Source organism: Danio rerio, chromosome 4 (genome assembly GCF_052040795.2).
Source record: "Danio rerio strain M-AB ecotype USA chromosome 4, GRCz13ab, whole genome shotgun sequence".
Taxonomy (NCBI): domain Eukaryota; kingdom Metazoa; phylum Chordata; class Actinopteri; order Cypriniformes; family Danionidae; genus Danio; species Danio rerio.
Window position 1 is genome coordinate 75,884,759 of NC_141024.2, and position 17,742 is coordinate 75,902,500.

The following is a 17,742-nucleotide window of genomic DNA, read 5'->3' on the forward strand; positions in this document are numbered from 1 at the left end:
ACACACACTTTCCCTTCTATCTCTATCACACGCACAGACACACACACTCACTCTCTCTCTCTTACACACACACACACACACACACTCACACACACACACAGCAGTGACCACATGCACACACACCCCCCTCTCTCTTTCTCTCTTTCACACACACACACACTTCCTCTCTCTCCCACGCTCACACACACAGCAGTGAACACATGCACACACACACCCTCTCTCTCTCTCTCTCTCTCTCTCTCACATACTGTAAAAAAATCCCTGTAAAAAAACGGTTAAACTGTAAAAATACAGAAAAAAACTGTTAGAATGAAAGATGTAGATACACTGTTTAAAAACAGTAGTTTTCTGTTTTACAGTTACAGGTTATTACTGTAATTATACATGTTATAACTGTAATTATACAAGTTATTTATGTAATTATACAAGTTATTATGGTATTTATACAGGTTATTACTGTAATTATACATGTTATAACTGTAATTATACAAGTTATTTATGTAATTATACAAGTTATTATGGTATTTATACAGGTTATTACTGTAATTATACATGTTATAACTGTAATTATACAAGTTATTTATGTAATTATACACATTATTATGGTAGTTATACAGGTTATTACTGTAATTATACATGTTATAACTGTAATTATACAAGTTATTTATGTAATTATACACATTATGTTGGGATTTTTTGATGTCATTAACTATTTCCCTGCGTGTTCAATGAGAGTCAGGAGAGGTTTTTCTTCAATGCAAAAGTATTAGCCATTTAATGAATACATTTGAATAATTCAATAGATACAGAGCTCCGGGTTGGAGGTGTCCCTCACGTATGTTCAGGCCATCTTCAACAACAACTCTTTCCTTCCAACCACTTTTATACACATGTGTAAACAACTGGTGTTCTAGGAATTGGCCGGGTGTGGTCCTTTACGTCCTGTATTATCTGGCCTTGGCACCACAGACCCTGGCCCCTCTTGACGTACATACATGAACATGACACAGCTAAATTACATACATAAACATGACACAACTATATAACATACATTGGCATAACACAGCTACATTCATAGAAAGAAATGAAAGAGCTACAATTAATAAGTAATAAATTTCTAACAAAATCCCTCTTTTGAGCTCCTCTAAAGGAGCTCACAACCACAGATAACCAAAATCTAAACGTAAAGAAAAATAAAAAATAAAAATCAATTAACATTATTACAAATATTTGCCAAATACAATCCTTTACCCATTTTTCCAAAATGGTTGCTTACACCTTGTTGTTTACATAGTGCTCTTTCATTATATTAGAAAATGCCCATAAACCCTTTTAACTCAATTCCCTATCTGTTGGATTCATCCAACAATCTGTTCACCCCTAGTTCTCTTATTGAGTGGTGGAGTCTCTCTACTCCATGGCTTCATTCTAATCATTTCTTATCCTAAAAATTATGCCCACTATATTCAGGGTTGTTTTGCCAAACACTCCCATTAACTTCCAATTATTTCACAATTTCATTTTCCTACCTTATGCACTTTATCATAAGAGGTATGATTATTTATTTTATTCAGTTATTTTTAGTTATCAATATAATTCAAATTAAAATTTTCAAGCTTTAAAAATTTGATTACAATCAAAAAGGGAATCCAAACCCGTAAAAAAATATGCTCCAATGAAAAATTCAAAAGTACCATAATATCATTGAGAGCTAAGGTCCAAACTTTTTACAATGAAATTAAAAGTTGTAGCATTATGGGTAGAATCAAGACATTGATTAAAATGAAAATCAAAACCTCAAATGTTCTGGTCAAATTGTCATCTGTTGGTAAATCAGTGACTTTCTCTTTTGTGATCAAACAGAACACTGTTCTTTGTCCCTCTTTTGTGATAGCACACTTCCTCGTTGTCATCCGTAGGCCTGCACTACTATCAGGTTGCTCCCATGTATCGAGGTTACTGCGTGTTTAGCTCCTACCCCAATACATGCTTGCACTCCCTATTTAGTCAGACGTCCCCTCTTGTCATGAGGGCAGCGGGTCAATCATTTGTTTATGTTGTTCTTTGCTACGCACTCCCCCTCTCGGCCTTGATTTTACTCATGGCCGCCATCTGTACTCCTTAGCTGCCAGTTTGGTGAATCTGTTTAAAACATAAACATTCCATTACTATCATGTATCACCTTTAACCTGTAACCTCAGTCTGTGTGATGTTCTCTGTCACTCTTTATAGACCAATCCACCTTGGCTCCTCCCACTTTCACTTGAATACCTTCAGCAACACCTATTCAGATGTAGGGACCACTTTTTCTTAGGCCCCCTCCAGGCATTTCACAAAAATCTGTTCAGAAAAATCTGAGAGTAAAGCTGTTAATTTGTCATAATATGGCTTGTTCATCAGCGGTGCACTGTCAGTGCACGTCAAGGCTGCTCCTGGTTCTGGATAATGATGACCTGTCAACAATTCAAAACGTGTAAAACTCATTGTTTTATTCAGTGATGATTTAATACCCATACATTCAATTGGTAAGGCCTTTACCTAATTTAATTTGGTCTGTGCCGATTTTTGTCTGCATAGCCTGCTTTCAATTCTACTTCAGAATCCCTATAACAATACTCATCCGTTTGCAAGTTTCTACCTCACCTGTCAGTGCCACTGCTGCTCTTAAATCTGGTCTCAGCTTACTATCCCCCAAGACTAACTCTTCGCAATTGTGTGGCTCTCCCTCTCAACCATATAGTCAGCCATGTTGATGCCTTCATGTGTGAAAATTAGGTTTGTTGGTGCACTCAACACTTTCAACAATCTATTCTGTCTTAGCAATGACATTGTTACTGCAATAGAATTTACGTATGCCTTCTCTGAGTGTGATGTCAACATTTTGACTTTATGTCCCATGATCAGATGTGCTGTTTTCTGAATTATCTTTTCTAACTTTGCTGCAAATCTTGTAGATGGAAGCTGGCATTGTTCTGCCTTGTCCATTAAAAAGCTAAGATGCATCAAAACCATCTTTTTCCTTTTTTTTACTCAAACAATACTTTTCCACTGTCTTTTCTGTTTCTGACACATCTTAATAGAAAGGAAGCCAATAATCAAGATTAGCCAAATCAACTGCACTGGCTGCTGAACTGCTTCTCTGTTTCTGTTGTCCAATCTAGTGTAGCATTCAACTGTCCAGCTCCCTTTTCCTACACTAGTTGTCTTAATGGTGTTGTTCTATCAATGAATTGTGCTATGAGGTGTCTACTGAACACAAGCCAGGCCCAAAAATGACAGCATATCTTTTATAGTCATCGTTTTTTGTTCTTCAAAATAACTGATCGGTGGTTGGGCGATATTCCCATGCCCAGTCCAGACACTACTCGTCCCATCAATGTGACCTGTGGCCTACACACTTGTAATTTTGATTTACTTACTTTGAAATATTTATAATTACTCCTGCTTAGTCACATTCAAACTGGTGTCATCTGTTTTTGCAGCTAGTAAATTGTCATCCAAATATTGGATCAACACCACTCTCTCTGGCAAAGGTCAATCGCTCAGTAGAGCTCTCAGGGTGTGATTGAACAACCCTGGAGACAATATGAAACTTAGAGGTACCCTTGTGTACCTGTATTGCTGCCCCCTAAAGGTAAATGAAAATATGTCCCTCAATTTTGGTGCCAGTGGTAAACAGAAAAATGAATTAGCTAAATCTATATGGGTGAACCACTCATGTTCTGGACTCAATGCTTATAGTGCAGTGTATGGATTTTGGCATTGGCAATGTGGCTGTCTGCACTATAGTGTTAACCTTTTTTTTCCATGAGCCATCCTGTAGTTTCCTGTATTTTGTTTTTCTACAGATAAATTTGGAGTAAAATTCTGTTGTGAGTTTGATGGCTCTAACACACCTACTGTTATCAATTCTTCTATTGTGTCTGCAATGACTGTCTCACCTTGTGGCTTGTAAGAATAGTGTGGCTGTCCAATCAGCCTATTTTCAGTCAATTCAATTGTCTGACGCCAAGGAACAAAAATACACATCTGTTGGTCCCGTGGACCATAATTGGCCTGGTAAACGGTTTAACATTGGTACTGTCAGCTCATGATCTGTTCTGTCCCTTCCATGACAACCATGGCTTATATGTGTTTCATGATCATGCTATCTACTGTAGACGTATCAATTAGATATGTTTTATCTGATGGTGGATAAAATACATTTGGTATTTTGGTGGCAACCTAATCTGTCAATTTAGACAATCCTTTTATCATTGGCCCTGAATCCTTAGCTTGGTGCTCTAGATGTATGGTCAATTTGACATGTGGTTCTGCTTCTGGACCCTTCATATACTACTATCTATTTTCTTTAGCCAAGTAAATTGCCCCTACTACTCCTTCTTTTTCCACCCAAATTCCCTTTCACCCAATTTGCCAATCATAGTCTTCCAATTTACTTTAAAAAGTTTCTTGATCCCATTTGGTTTGGTTTCTGTTATAGAATAAAGTCATGTGTGTTAGGTCGCTGAAAGGCATGTATGGTGCAATAAGGGTTACCCAAGATTTCCATAAGGCATAGAGCGAGAGCTGGCCCTCTCTTTGTGGGGTATCTGGTTACAGTTTGATCCAGTATTTGTCAGCTTCCTCAGGTTCTTATGCAGATGACAGTAGCCACTGTCCTTCCATGCCAGGTGTGTTTAATGAACAGTTCTTGGTGAGGCCTGTGGGAAATCTTACAATGACACCATCAGCACAGCACAGAATTGATGCACCCACTTTTATTCACAAGTCTCTGCCCAATAAGTCTATAGGGCTCTGTCTGGTAACAGAAATCTGTGTTTCAGTTGTTGTCCAGCCACAGACGCTGATATAGGCTCAGTTAAAGGCAGTCTTTCACATTCACATTTCTCAGAGAAAGCCATCACCTCCAGTTTTTTTTTTTTTTTTTTTTTTTGTGAAATTAAGTCCCGGTCGACTTTGGTGACCAACATTGAGTATGTGGCCTGAGTGTCAACCAAAAAGTTCAGATGGTGTTCGTTAAAATCCATCGATAGCACTGGCTCCTCCATAGCCCTGCTTCCGTCTCTCTGTGGGCTTCCTCAGTACTGTCCTTTTGCTCCTCAGAGTGGATATAGTGTTCCACCCCGCTCTGGGTTCTGTCTGCCAGGGTTTAGAGCTAGCCCTGTGTATTGTGCCATGAAGCCTCTGCCTTCTTGCATACCCCCTCTGTGGGCTTGTTGGTTTTGGCTTTGGGGACAGTTAGTTGAAATGTGTTCCCCTTGATTGCACGTGTAGCATCTTTGACAGTCACATGCTTGATGGTTGGGTAACCCACACAGGAAGTAACCCTCTCAACGCTCTCGCCCCCTGTCAGCCCTGGGACCCCATTGAACTCTCATGTCTCCCCTACTCTGTCCTCTAAATTAATGTTGGCATTAAGGTATTGGGTTGTACACGGGTGCCATGTAGAGTTGTTCAGGCTTAGGTGACAGCACCAATTGTTGACTGTTTTTTTTTTTAGTTCTGACCATTGACATCCTATCTAGCTTCGTTCATAATTTTAATAATAGTTTTTTCTTCCTTGATTTCAGACTCTCGTCAGCTTTGTCTTCAGCCCTGTTCATACGATGTGTCAAATGTCTCTCACAGGTGGCAGGAGCACTTCCTGGTATATCTGGCTTTTCTTTAAGAGCTGCTTTGACGCAGCTTTCCGTACTCTCAGCCATGACTGCTCTAAACACCCCTTTATGTATGGGGTTAGCAAGAGGATGTGTCCCAGTTTGGGCTTCCCACTCCTGTTTGCACTACATCACATAAGCTGCCGGTATTTCATTTGCCTTAGGGGTCAATTTTATATTACATATGGCCTCAGCTGGTGCTGAAAACTTTCTTCTAATCACTGCTCCTCAAGCAGTTGCTATGTTTGCCAAAAGGAGTGCTTGATGAAAATCTATTAGTGTCAGCTTGCTGTTTAATTTGTCTCAGTTCCCCATTAGAAATTATTTGCCCCAATATAGATCTTAATTCCCTCACTGCCAATCTGTGGTAGGCATGGGCCAGTATGAGATTCTAACGGTATGATAACCTTGGACAAAAATATCAAAGTTTCACAGTATTGTGCTCACTGCCCAAAAATATATTCCCCTTGTCTGGGTAAAAAACGAAAGATTTATGCTATTTTGGAGAAGTAAACATGTCAGGCTATGTAATTTAAATGCATCATTGACTTTGCTGTCTTCATTAGTTTCAAAAACACTGATTTATTTTAAATTTAAAACAGTATCTTTGGATATATTTTATATTTTCTGCTGGAGGTACTAAAAAAGAGAAAAAAAGTAAATAAAAAAATCTTACTCATACCTGAGGAACGGTTTTACCAAAATTGTTGGCGGTTTTTAAAACCTTGACTTTTCCAAACCCCGTTATACCTTGAAAAAGCCTAATCTGTGGCCTTGGGTTAGCGAGATTACTCTAGCTAGCCAATTGTCTCCCCCTTTGGTAACATGTGGTAATTCTTTCCATAATAGCATGCATATCAGTTAAGCACCATGGCTGGTATTCGTCTCTACCATTTTTTACTATTAGAGGATATAGGGAAATTCTAGTGTCATTCAGTGATTTCTCTTCCTGTTTGTCTTTCTTTGTTTCTCCCTCAATATCTTCTACTCTGAGCCTCCATGTCTACACATTAGATCTTGTATTATCACTTACTAATTTTTGTGTTAATGCTTCCCTTACTTTCTGCATTGATTCTTGTGCTGAACCCAACTTCTGATTCATCCACTATTTCTGACTGTCTGTCACCCTAAAGTCTTGTATTGGAGCAGAAGGAGTGGCTTTTATCACAGGGTACACACCCCCCACACTGCCTTTAGTGCCTTTATTTTTCTTCTCACTCCTGCTCTGACTGTCTGAGTGCTCACTTCTCATTTTCTGCTCTTTCGCTTGGGCGTGCCCCTCATCTGCTAAAGCAAGATTGTGGCACAGTAAGAAGTTAGTCATTCTTTCTTCAGTTTTATTTATTTATTTATTTCAAATTATTTTAATTAATTTATTAATTTATTTATATATTTTTTCTGGCACCCCAATAGCCCTGAAGTTATTTTGCCTATGTTCTTTAAGTTGTTTATGAGACTGGACTTTATTTCTCAGAACTTTAGCCAATTTCACTCTTGGATCACCTTCCCAGCCATTTGCACATTTTACATTATACTGACTTTCTCTAATTTCTTTTTAGTTCTTGCTTTTTATTTATCTCTGTCCCACTCATTAATTGATTAATTACATTATCTCACTGCACTTTTAATTTTGTTCAAAACAAAGTCTCATCCTCCTCAAACACTTTGTCAAATTCTCTCTCCATTTTTACACCTTCACTTAGCCAAGTGTACTTGCAATAATTTATACATACACTAATAAGTTATTTATCTATTTAAACTCTTTGCTGATGAATGGCTTATTTTTCTTTAGCTCCAAGTTATTTTCTTCATTCTTTTCCCATTTCTTTTCATCTAATCTAATAGTTCTTTACTAGCTGGTCTTTACATTGTAATGTAATTTTACTATATCATTTTCTATTATACATGTATATTTTAATCAATGTACTAACTTATCTATTGTTTAATCATATTTATTTATTTGGTAAATTTATTTCTTTATTACTATATTCATTCATATGGCTTCACATTCCATTTCAACTAATATAACGATATTGAGTATATCTTACTCTTACTTTCGGCATTTCTTTATTTCACTTATCTTATTACACTGCTTTACAATATATATTTATTTAATAACCTATATTGTACCCATTATTATTATTATTATTATTAGTCTTATCATCATCATATTCGTATTATTATTATTATATTATTATTATTATTATTATTATTAGTCTTATTATTATCATTATCTGATCTAATAGTTTGATATTCTCTTTTATCCTATTCTGCCTCTGTTTGCCATTTCACAGACTCTATTCTGTAAATAGAAAGATTCTTACCCCCACCTCAGGCAGACTTTTTTTTAATTAAATTTTTTATTTTTCTCAACCTCAGTAATTGATTTCCTACTTTGTGACGCTGTAATTATAATTCTGTTTTTGTCTTTTTCCATACTACTCACATTCTTGATCAAATTCACCCACAGTAGTAGTCTTTTTAGGCTTTAAAAAATACGGAAATCTCAGTTTTAAATTACATTTAATTCAATATAAAATGTGTATTTATGACCCACTAAATATGCATATGATAACTCATTTAAGCTGTTACTTACAAAAATGATCGACCAAAATAAAAATGCGCGCCCTCCAGACTTCTCAATTCTCGTTCCTCTATTTACATTCGCCTTCACGCAATTGACTTATTCCATGTATTTTCATACACAGTCACAATCTCATCAGCGAACTAACTTTCCCCTACTTTTTTACAATCTTTCCCTAATCCTATCTTCGACACTTGGACCTACTAAAATGTCGGGATCTGCCCCCAGAAAAGTTCGAAAACCACCTCTTCCTGGTTTTTCGGGATTCCACTCCTTTTTATAGTCCAATTTTAACCGGCCAGTCGTCACTTTTACCGGGGCACAGTCAACACAAGTTTCCGCTCATATAACTATTTACTTAAATATTATTTCATCATGTTTCATCCCTCTTAACTTAGTGAATTTCATGGCGGGCCTACTATATGTTCTTTTCCATGCCGTAGTTACTGTCTGCTCTACACAAAGTCTTCCTCTTACACAAAGTCTTCCTCTCTACACAAAGTCTTCCTCTTTCAACACTTTTAATCTGACAACAATAATTCTGCTCAACACTTAATACATATATACATTTAAAATCATCGAATTATTCAAATGCTTTAAAATTTTAACTACATCAATCCTACATATCACATGACATCAATCAATTTAGTTGTAGCCAATAGCAGAAATTCGAATAAAACAGGCTTTCTGCTTACCTTATGTTTTGGCATGCCTTGATGTCAATGCAACACGACAGATCAATGTTCTCTCCCCCTCCACGTCAGAGGTCACCAATTGTTGGGATTTTTTGATGTCATTAACTATTTCCCTGCGTGTTCAATGAGAGTCAGGAGAGGTTTTTCTTCAATGCAAAAGTATTAGCCATTTAATGAATACATTTGAATAATTCAATAGATACAGAGCTCCGGGTTGGAGGTGTCCCTCACGTATGTTCAGGCCATCTTCAACAACAACTCTTTCCTTCCAACCACTTTTATACACATGTGTAAACAACTGGTGTTCTAGGAATTGGCCGGGTGTGGTCCTTTACGTCCTGTATTATCTGGCCTTGGCACCACAGACCCTGGCCCCTCTTGACGTACATACATGAACATGACACAGCTAAATTACATACATAAACATGACACAACTATATAACATACATTGGCATAACACAGCTACATTCATAGAAAGAAATGAAAGAGCTACAATTAATAAGTAATAAATTTCTAACAATTATTATGGTAGTTATACAGGTTATTACTGTAATTATACATGTTATTACTTTAATTATACAAGTTATTTATGTAATTATACACATTATTATGGTAGTTATACAGGTTATTACTGTAATTATACATGTTATTACTTTAATTATACAAGTTATTTATGTAATTATACACATTATTATGGTAGTTATACAGGTTATTACTGTAATTTTACATGTTATTACTTTAATTATACAAGTTATTTATGTAATTATACACATTATTATGGTAGTTATACAGGTTATTACTGTAATTTTACATGTTATTACTTTAATTATACAAGTTATTTATGTAATTATACACATTATTATGGTAGTTATACAGGTTATTACTGTAATTATACATGTTATTACTTTAATTATACAAGTTATATATGTAATTATACACATTATTATGGTAGTTATACAGGTTATTACTGTAATTATACATGTTATTACTTTAATTATACAAGTTATTTATGTAATTATACACATTATTATGGTAGTTATACAGGTTATTACTGTAATTATACATGTTATTACTTTAATTATACAAGTTATATATGTAATTATACACATTATTATGGTAGTTATACAGGTTATTACTGTAATTATACATGTTATTACTTTAATTATACAAGTTATTTATGTAATTATACACATTATTATGGTAGTTATACAGGTTATTACTGTAATTATACATGTTATTACTTTAATTATACAAGTTATATATGTAATTATACACATTATTATGGTAGTTATACAGGTTATTACTGTAATTATACATGTTATTACTTTAATTATACAAGTTATTTATGTAATTATACACATTATTATGGTAGTTATACAGGTTATTACTGTAATTATACATGTTATTACTTTAATTATACAAGTTATATATGTAATTACACAAGTTATTATGTTAGTTATACAGATTATTACCATACTTATACATGTTATCACTTATGGCAAAATACACTTGGGCCAGTTCCGGCTAGATTGTCGCCTGCTGGAGACTTACCACTCGGCCCGACTCCGTCTGTCGTACTCGGGCCTGTGGACTCACTGCCCGATTCGGGCCAGATGCGGCGGCCGTAAGCGACCCGAGTGAAATGTGCGCTGCGGCCAGGATGCTGGCGCGACTCAGTATTTATATACCTTATAAAACCTTTTGGTATTACATTGATATTTGATATAACAACCATTTGAATTTATATAACAGCAAACGCAGGCTATAATGTAAACAGAAAGTATAGGGACTGTGTTTAACCTTTGAATAAAATGCAAACTGCATACATATCCTATAACGAAAAGAATCAGACAAAGGACAAAATAAATACATGATAAACGTATATTGCAAGAAAAACTAATTGTTTATATATATATATATATATATATATATATATATATATATATATATATATATATATATATAAATGCAAATGAAAAGAAACAAATTGCTCAAGTATCAGGGAACATCTTAATACACTTAAAATGTTGTTTAAAAAATAAAACAGAATAGAATAGTGATGTAGACAGTTGACACATTAGCTTTCTCTTCTTCCCTCCTTCCTCCATCCCTGTCAGGAGCAAGTTGTAGCCACCATGTAATGCATTTTTCAATCTCTTTATCAGTGGCGTGGTATAGACATTTGTCCTCACTGCATCTGTGATTAAAAGATAAACTGATAATTAGTAATGAACAAGTACTAATGTTAAAAAAATAAAAGAAAGATGCTTGCTCTCATATAAGTAAAACCTAAATGGGACTATATATAGATTTTTTTGTTCCTCTGGTTAATAATTCAAAGAAATGCACAGATGAAACGGCTCCTAATTGTATTAAAATGTATATTCAATACCAACTTACTAACTCTGACAGTATTAAGGAGGAGTGCATGAAAGGCCACTTTTTAATTTGGCCCGCTCCAGTTAATTTGTTTAGTCAAGGAGTTAACCAAAAGCTTTTCCAGGATACGGCCAACTGCTTAGTGCAAAACACCAATGATTCCAAAGTAGCCTACCTACAAAGCAAAAAAACAAACAAACTAACAAATAAATAAATAAAACAAATAAACTTAAAACACTTCGAAATTAGCAAGAGCTTAAACTTACCCGTTTCTTCATTTGTTCGGGCTGCTCATTTAGTTGATTTAAGCTTTTCCAAGTAAAATTGGCCAAAGAAAGGTCAAATGTGTTTACATCTGGAATTTCATCACGTCTGTTTTGGTTTTGCTGGTTTATGAGAATCAGACCCAGCTGCTGCTTTATGACGTTGTGTGATTTTAAATCTTTATTCAGTCGTGCTAAAAAAGAAAAATAACAAATTAGTATAAATCAACCTGTAGCTTATTCTCATACAACTTGTGTAAATACTACAGTGGGTTAGACACTACTGATATCCTCTAGTTTATCTTTATTTTCTAGCTGCATTAAGCCTTTACAAGTTTAGTGATGTCTTGATTTCTTACAAAGACATGACGAGTTGCAATAAGTTCTGTCTTGATCTCCAACTGCACTAGAACAAGGACTGTAAATGTTCATAGGTGTACTGGAATGTACAGTATCTGTGCATCTTGAAGGTGGTCTTAAGATTTCTGCCATAGTCATTGATGGTGATGGTACTTGTGGTGCTGCATTGATTTCTGAAATCTTCATACCTGCCTTTTATCCAGCCTCTTTGTTCCAAGTAATTTTTCTTCATCATGGTATAGTTGTCTTTAATGTCCCTTGATCAGATACATTTACAAAACAAAACATCACTTTTTTATTATAGTGCCAGGGCAAAACTCGCTGGTTGTAATAGATCAATGACATTATGTTGACAGTATGTGTTTTAAATAATTGCAAACAAACCTGTTCTTTCTTTAGGTGTATGACGGGCAATCATCATCCTCATCGGTCTCCCATTCAGAAATCACAGTTGCGTGTGAATGTTTGAGTCGAGCTTCCTCATATGATCTATAATGAAACATCACATTGTTGTTAACCTCCCGTAAAGAAAAGTTCAAATCCTGAAATACTATCAAAGTTAATTAATGCCTACAAGATTTTTTAGTAGATTCATGCATAGTGACAGCCTTATGAATCTGAGACATAGATTTGTAAGATGGTCAAGCACATGCATTATTCTGTACCCATGAAGATTAACCTACCTTTGTGAAAAATGTTTGATGATGATAGCCAATAACAATAAACCATTTCAGCTGTTTGTGAAGCAATTAGTAATGTAAAGTCTGAAAAGCTCATTCTATGTTGAAAATGTATCAGCAGTTTACAGCTTATAATGGACTTTAAGCACCTAACTATATATGTCTATTCACATGTTCATAAGAGTGTGCCATTGGCATCTTTGGTCGTGATGTGCTGCAAAAGGACCTCACTAACCTTTGCTAAACAAAAACAATAAGACTTAACCAACAAATATTGTTACCCATTCATTTAAATTAGAATTTATCAGAATCAGAATTTTTGTCAATAACAAAAAAACAAAACAAAAAAAACATCAAAATCTGCTTTAAGACGTTCAGTTTTACATTAACTGAACATTACAGCTTGAACAAAAGATATAATTGATTCACATATGAATTAAAAGCACATGTTTTGCCATGTTAGTGTTAATGGATTCGTCTACAGAAACTTTCTTTAACGTAAAGTTAGCTTACACACCAATTTGTTTAATGTTTCTTTAAAACAATTAAAATAGTTGTCAGTTACTAAACATGTTACAGTCTAACATTATGTTAAAGGAACAGGAACTTTCAGACGTGTTTGTAACGTTAGCGCTAGCATAACTTACATTAGCTCCAGTCGTGTTTCTTAAAGCAAGTTACATTTCGTATCAAATTGTTTTAAATTACTAAACGCTGTTACAAACACTTTGGAAAAATCTTTTAAGCTCTAAATTCGCAAAGTATACAGTACACAAGCAGTAAAAACCTTACCTTTTTGACCGGAATCTACGTGAAAGTTTTGAAAAACCAAACAAACTTCTTTTTCTTCCTGTGATCTTCCTGGCGGTCGGCAACCAGCTTTTTGGAGCATTAACTCCACCGCCTGGATTGGAGTTTGGATCAGGAGTTTACTGCTTTACTGAGTTTCTGCAGCTAGATATATCTCATCTAGTCTTACATGTGTTTCTTATGAAACCAACTTCTGCTTTAAAAAAACAGTCAGCACAGGAGCGTGCCGTCTCGAAAATAAGCGCATTTTTCACCGTTTTTCTCTAGATGATATATATAATCCATTTATAAATAGCATTGTTTTGTTTGCGTCTAAACATTTCGACCATCCACACTAAATATTCTTATTATTTTGTTGCTGTCCTACCATGAATATTTTCTCAAATTATCATTAAACGTGGAGCTAACAGATTACTAGATAAAATAAGAATTTAATCGGTTGCCATCAGCCGAGTCCTTGCCAGAAGCGGCCCGGACTCTACAGACAGACTCGGGCCGGAAATGAATGACTGGAATCGGGCCAGTGCTTTACAGCCGCATCACAACCGCATGTGCGCGAGCGAGCTGCGGGCCGCACCCGGCCCGGATAACACTCACTGATGTCGAGTCGGAGCCTGAGGCGCCGAAGGGCCGCCGAGCTCGGCCCGATTACACCCTGCTATCATATGTTTAGTTAACTTTTTGTTGACTTCACATTGCAACTGTAAAGATTGATTAGAAAAAATGTTTACAGGTCATAACATGCATACACAAGTAATATGTGTGATTAGTCACTACTAGAAATGTATAATAGCGTACATCATAAATATTATAGAAAATAAATATAATAATTAAAATGAGCATTTTTTTGTTTGTATTTTACAGTGCATATACTGTACAGTATGTGGCCTAAAATACTAGGCTATTATTTGACATTTATAACTTTAATTTAATCTTCACTTTAACAGGCTACAGAAAAGTCACGTAAATCCACATAATCATCATATGTGACCACGAATGAAGTTCATGTGACCACATGTGGAGACTTGTTCGAGATGACACGTTATCCTGTGAACAGCTGGCAGTTAAAGTTGGACAAATAGTCTAACCCATGTTATAACATGTGGAGCACATGAAACCCATTCCAACATGCTCACCACCATATTGCATTTTTAGCAGCTTTGCTATAATTTATTCAGCAACTGCAGTGCCAACCTTGTTTACAAATATTTATTTAATTGAGCTATTGTATAAAAATTGCATGTAAGCCTCGAACAGGCTCGAACCAGCGACCTTCTTGTGAGGCAATCGTGCTACCCACTGCGCTACCTGAAAAAACATGTAATACCAAAATACTAACAATTACCTGTAAATTAAATGTTGGAATTTTTAAATACAAAAAATATCTGTAAAAAAATATATATATTTCACTGTATAATGAAAAAACAGGAAAATTCAGTAAAAAAAAAACCAGACAATTATCTGTAAAATAACATTTATTTTTACAGTTTATTTTAACAGGAATAATCTGTAAATATTAACATAAAATTACGTGTTACTCTCTTAAAATACAGTACATTTCCTTTAAAAAACAGAAAAAGAATGTAATACCAAAATACAAGCAATACAAGCGGAAGTGCTCGCAGACCGCGCAGAGAACGTGAACAAAGACGGGGGAAACGCGGCGGGCTAAGAGCTAAGCTAAAGCTAACACCACACCGGCTCTCTTTACCCAGCATTTTTCTCGCCAATGTACGGTCACTGGTGAACAAAATGGATGAGATTCGACTGCGCATCAACCACAGCAAAAGATTATGGAACTGTAACGTCATGATTTTCACAGAAACATGGCTAAACAGCGGGATACCAGACAACGCTGTATCGCTAACAGAGCAGCACACATTCCGAGCGGACAGAACGGCGGATGACTCCGGTAAGACCAGAGGCGGAGGATTATGCATTTATATTAACAAAGCTTGGTGCACAAATTCTGTCGTCGTTGGGAGACATTGCTCTGCTAACCTGGAATTCCTAATGGTTAAAAGTAGACCTTTTTATCTGCCACGGGAGTTCACATCCACCATAATATCTGCTGCTTATATTCCTCCCGATGCTGATGCAAAGCTGGCTATGAACGAACTTCATGCAGCCATCAGCAAACAACAGACTGCTCACCCGGAGGCTGCTTTTATTGTTGCGGGGGATTTTAATCACTCAAACTTAAAGACAGTGCTCCCTAAATTCCATCAAAACATTCTCTGCCACACAAGGGGAAACAAAACATTGGACCATGTTTACACAAACATAGCTGAAGCATACGCTGTGACCCCCCTCCCTCACCTGGGTCAGTCAGATCACCTTTCTTTGTTCCTTACCCCCAAATACTCACCCCTCATCGACCGTGTAAAGCCATCAGTGAGGACCATCAAAGTGTGGCCAGCGGGGGCAGACTCCACACTCCAGGACAGGTTTCAACACACAGACTGGGGTATGTTTGCTTCCCAGACCACACATGGCTCTCACACAGACATTGACAGTTACACTTCCTCTGTTCTGGAATATATCAACACCACCATAGACAGTGTTACAAGCCAGAAACAAATCACCACATACCCGAATCAGAAGCCATGGATAAACAAGGAGTTGCGCCTCCTGCTGAAGGCACGCAACACTGCCTTCAGATCAGGGGATGCACAGGCCTACAGCACTTCCAGGGCTAATCTGAAGAGGGGCATCGAAAAGGCCAAGCACTGCTATAAGCTTAAGCTAGAGGAGCACTTTTCCAACTCTGATCCTCTGCGCATGTGGCAGGGCATCCAGGTCATCACCAACTACAAACCCAGCCAGTCCACACCCACAGCCACTGACGTCTCCTTCCTGAACGAGCTAAATGACTTTTATGCCCGCTTTGACAGAGACAATAAAGAACCCTACACCAGGATCACTTCCTCCACCGACCACTCACCTATCACACTCACCTCCTCAGAAGTACACACGGCACTGAGTCGTATCAATGGGCGTAAGGCTGTTGGACCAGACGGTATTCCTGGGCGTGTCCTCAAAGTATGTGCAGAACAGCTCGCTGGGGTATTCACAGACATTTTTAACCTGTCGCTCAACCTAGCAGCTGTGCCAACATGCTTTAAAACCACCTCTATTGTGCCAATGCCCAAACATTCCAGCCCAACATGCCTGAATGACTACCGCCCTGTAGCACTCACACCCATCATTATGAAGTGCTTCGAGCGGTTGGTCCTGGCACATCTAAAAGACTCTCTGCCACCCACACTGGACCCACATCAGTTTGCCTACCGTGGCAACAGGAGCACAGATGATGCAGTCTCTATAGCACTGCACTCTGTACTCACACACCTGGACAATAAAAACACTTATGCACGAATGCTGTTTGTGGACTTCAGCTCAGCATTCAACACTGTCATACCCTCCAAGTTACTGATCAAACCAAGGAACCTGGATATTGACACATCACTCTGCAACTGGATTATGGACTTTCTGACTAACAGACCTCAGAATGTTAGATCAGGTCACATCTGCTCCACCACCGTCACACCCAACACTGGTGTACCACAGGGCTGTGTGCTGAGCCCCTTCCTCTACTCCTTTTTTATCGTTGACTGTAGGCCTGTTAATAGATCTAACACCATCATCAAATTTGCAGATGACACCACAGTGATTGGTCTAATCAGCAACAATGATGAGACGGCCTACAGGGAGGAGATACAGCATCTGGCCACTTGGTGCACCGACAATAATCTGCTCCTTAACACCAACAAGACCAAGGAGCTCATTGTGGACTTCAGAAAGGGACGAACAGGCTCACATGATCCCATCCACATCAATGGGATGGTCGTTGAGCCTGTCTCATCCTTTAAGTTCCTGGGGACCCACATCTCAAAGGACCTTTCCTGGACCACCAACACCTCCAGCCTGATCAAGAAGGCTCACCAGCGCCTATTCTTCTTAAAGCAACTTAAGAAGAACCAGCTTTCATCAGCCGTCTTGGTGAACTTCTACCGCTGCACAATAGAGAGCATCCTGACAAACTGTGTCACAGTCTGGTAAGGAAGCTGCTCTGTTGCTGAGCGTAAGGCACTGCAGCGGGTGGTGAAAACTGCCCAACGCATAACAGAGACCACACTGCCAGCCATAGAGGACATCCAGAAGAAACACTGTTTGCGCCGAGCACGCAGTATTCTGAAGGACACCTTTCACCCCGCTCACAGACAGTTTTCTGTCCTGCCCTCCGGCAGGCGCTTCAGGCTCCCCCGGACAAAAACCAGCAAACAGAGCTGTCTCCCTCCTGAACTCTGC

General features: G+C 37.4%; 1 protein-coding gene and 1 long non-coding RNA gene across 3 annotated transcripts in view; one reads left to right on the forward strand and one right to left on the reverse strand.

Moving 5' to 3' along the window:
• Window positions 1-17,742, forward strand: part of LOC141381790 (NACHT, LRR and PYD domains-containing protein 3-like) — a 40,516-nt gene that overhangs the window by 19,331 nt on the left and 3,443 nt on the right.
• On the reverse strand, window positions 746-9,192 carry LOC108184070 (uncharacterized). The gene is made up of 2 exons (XR_015484349.2): window positions 8,940-9,192; window positions 746-2,142 (listed from the first exon to the last, which is right to left on the reverse strand). It is a non-coding gene; the product is annotated as an uncharacterized LOC108184070 (long non-coding RNA).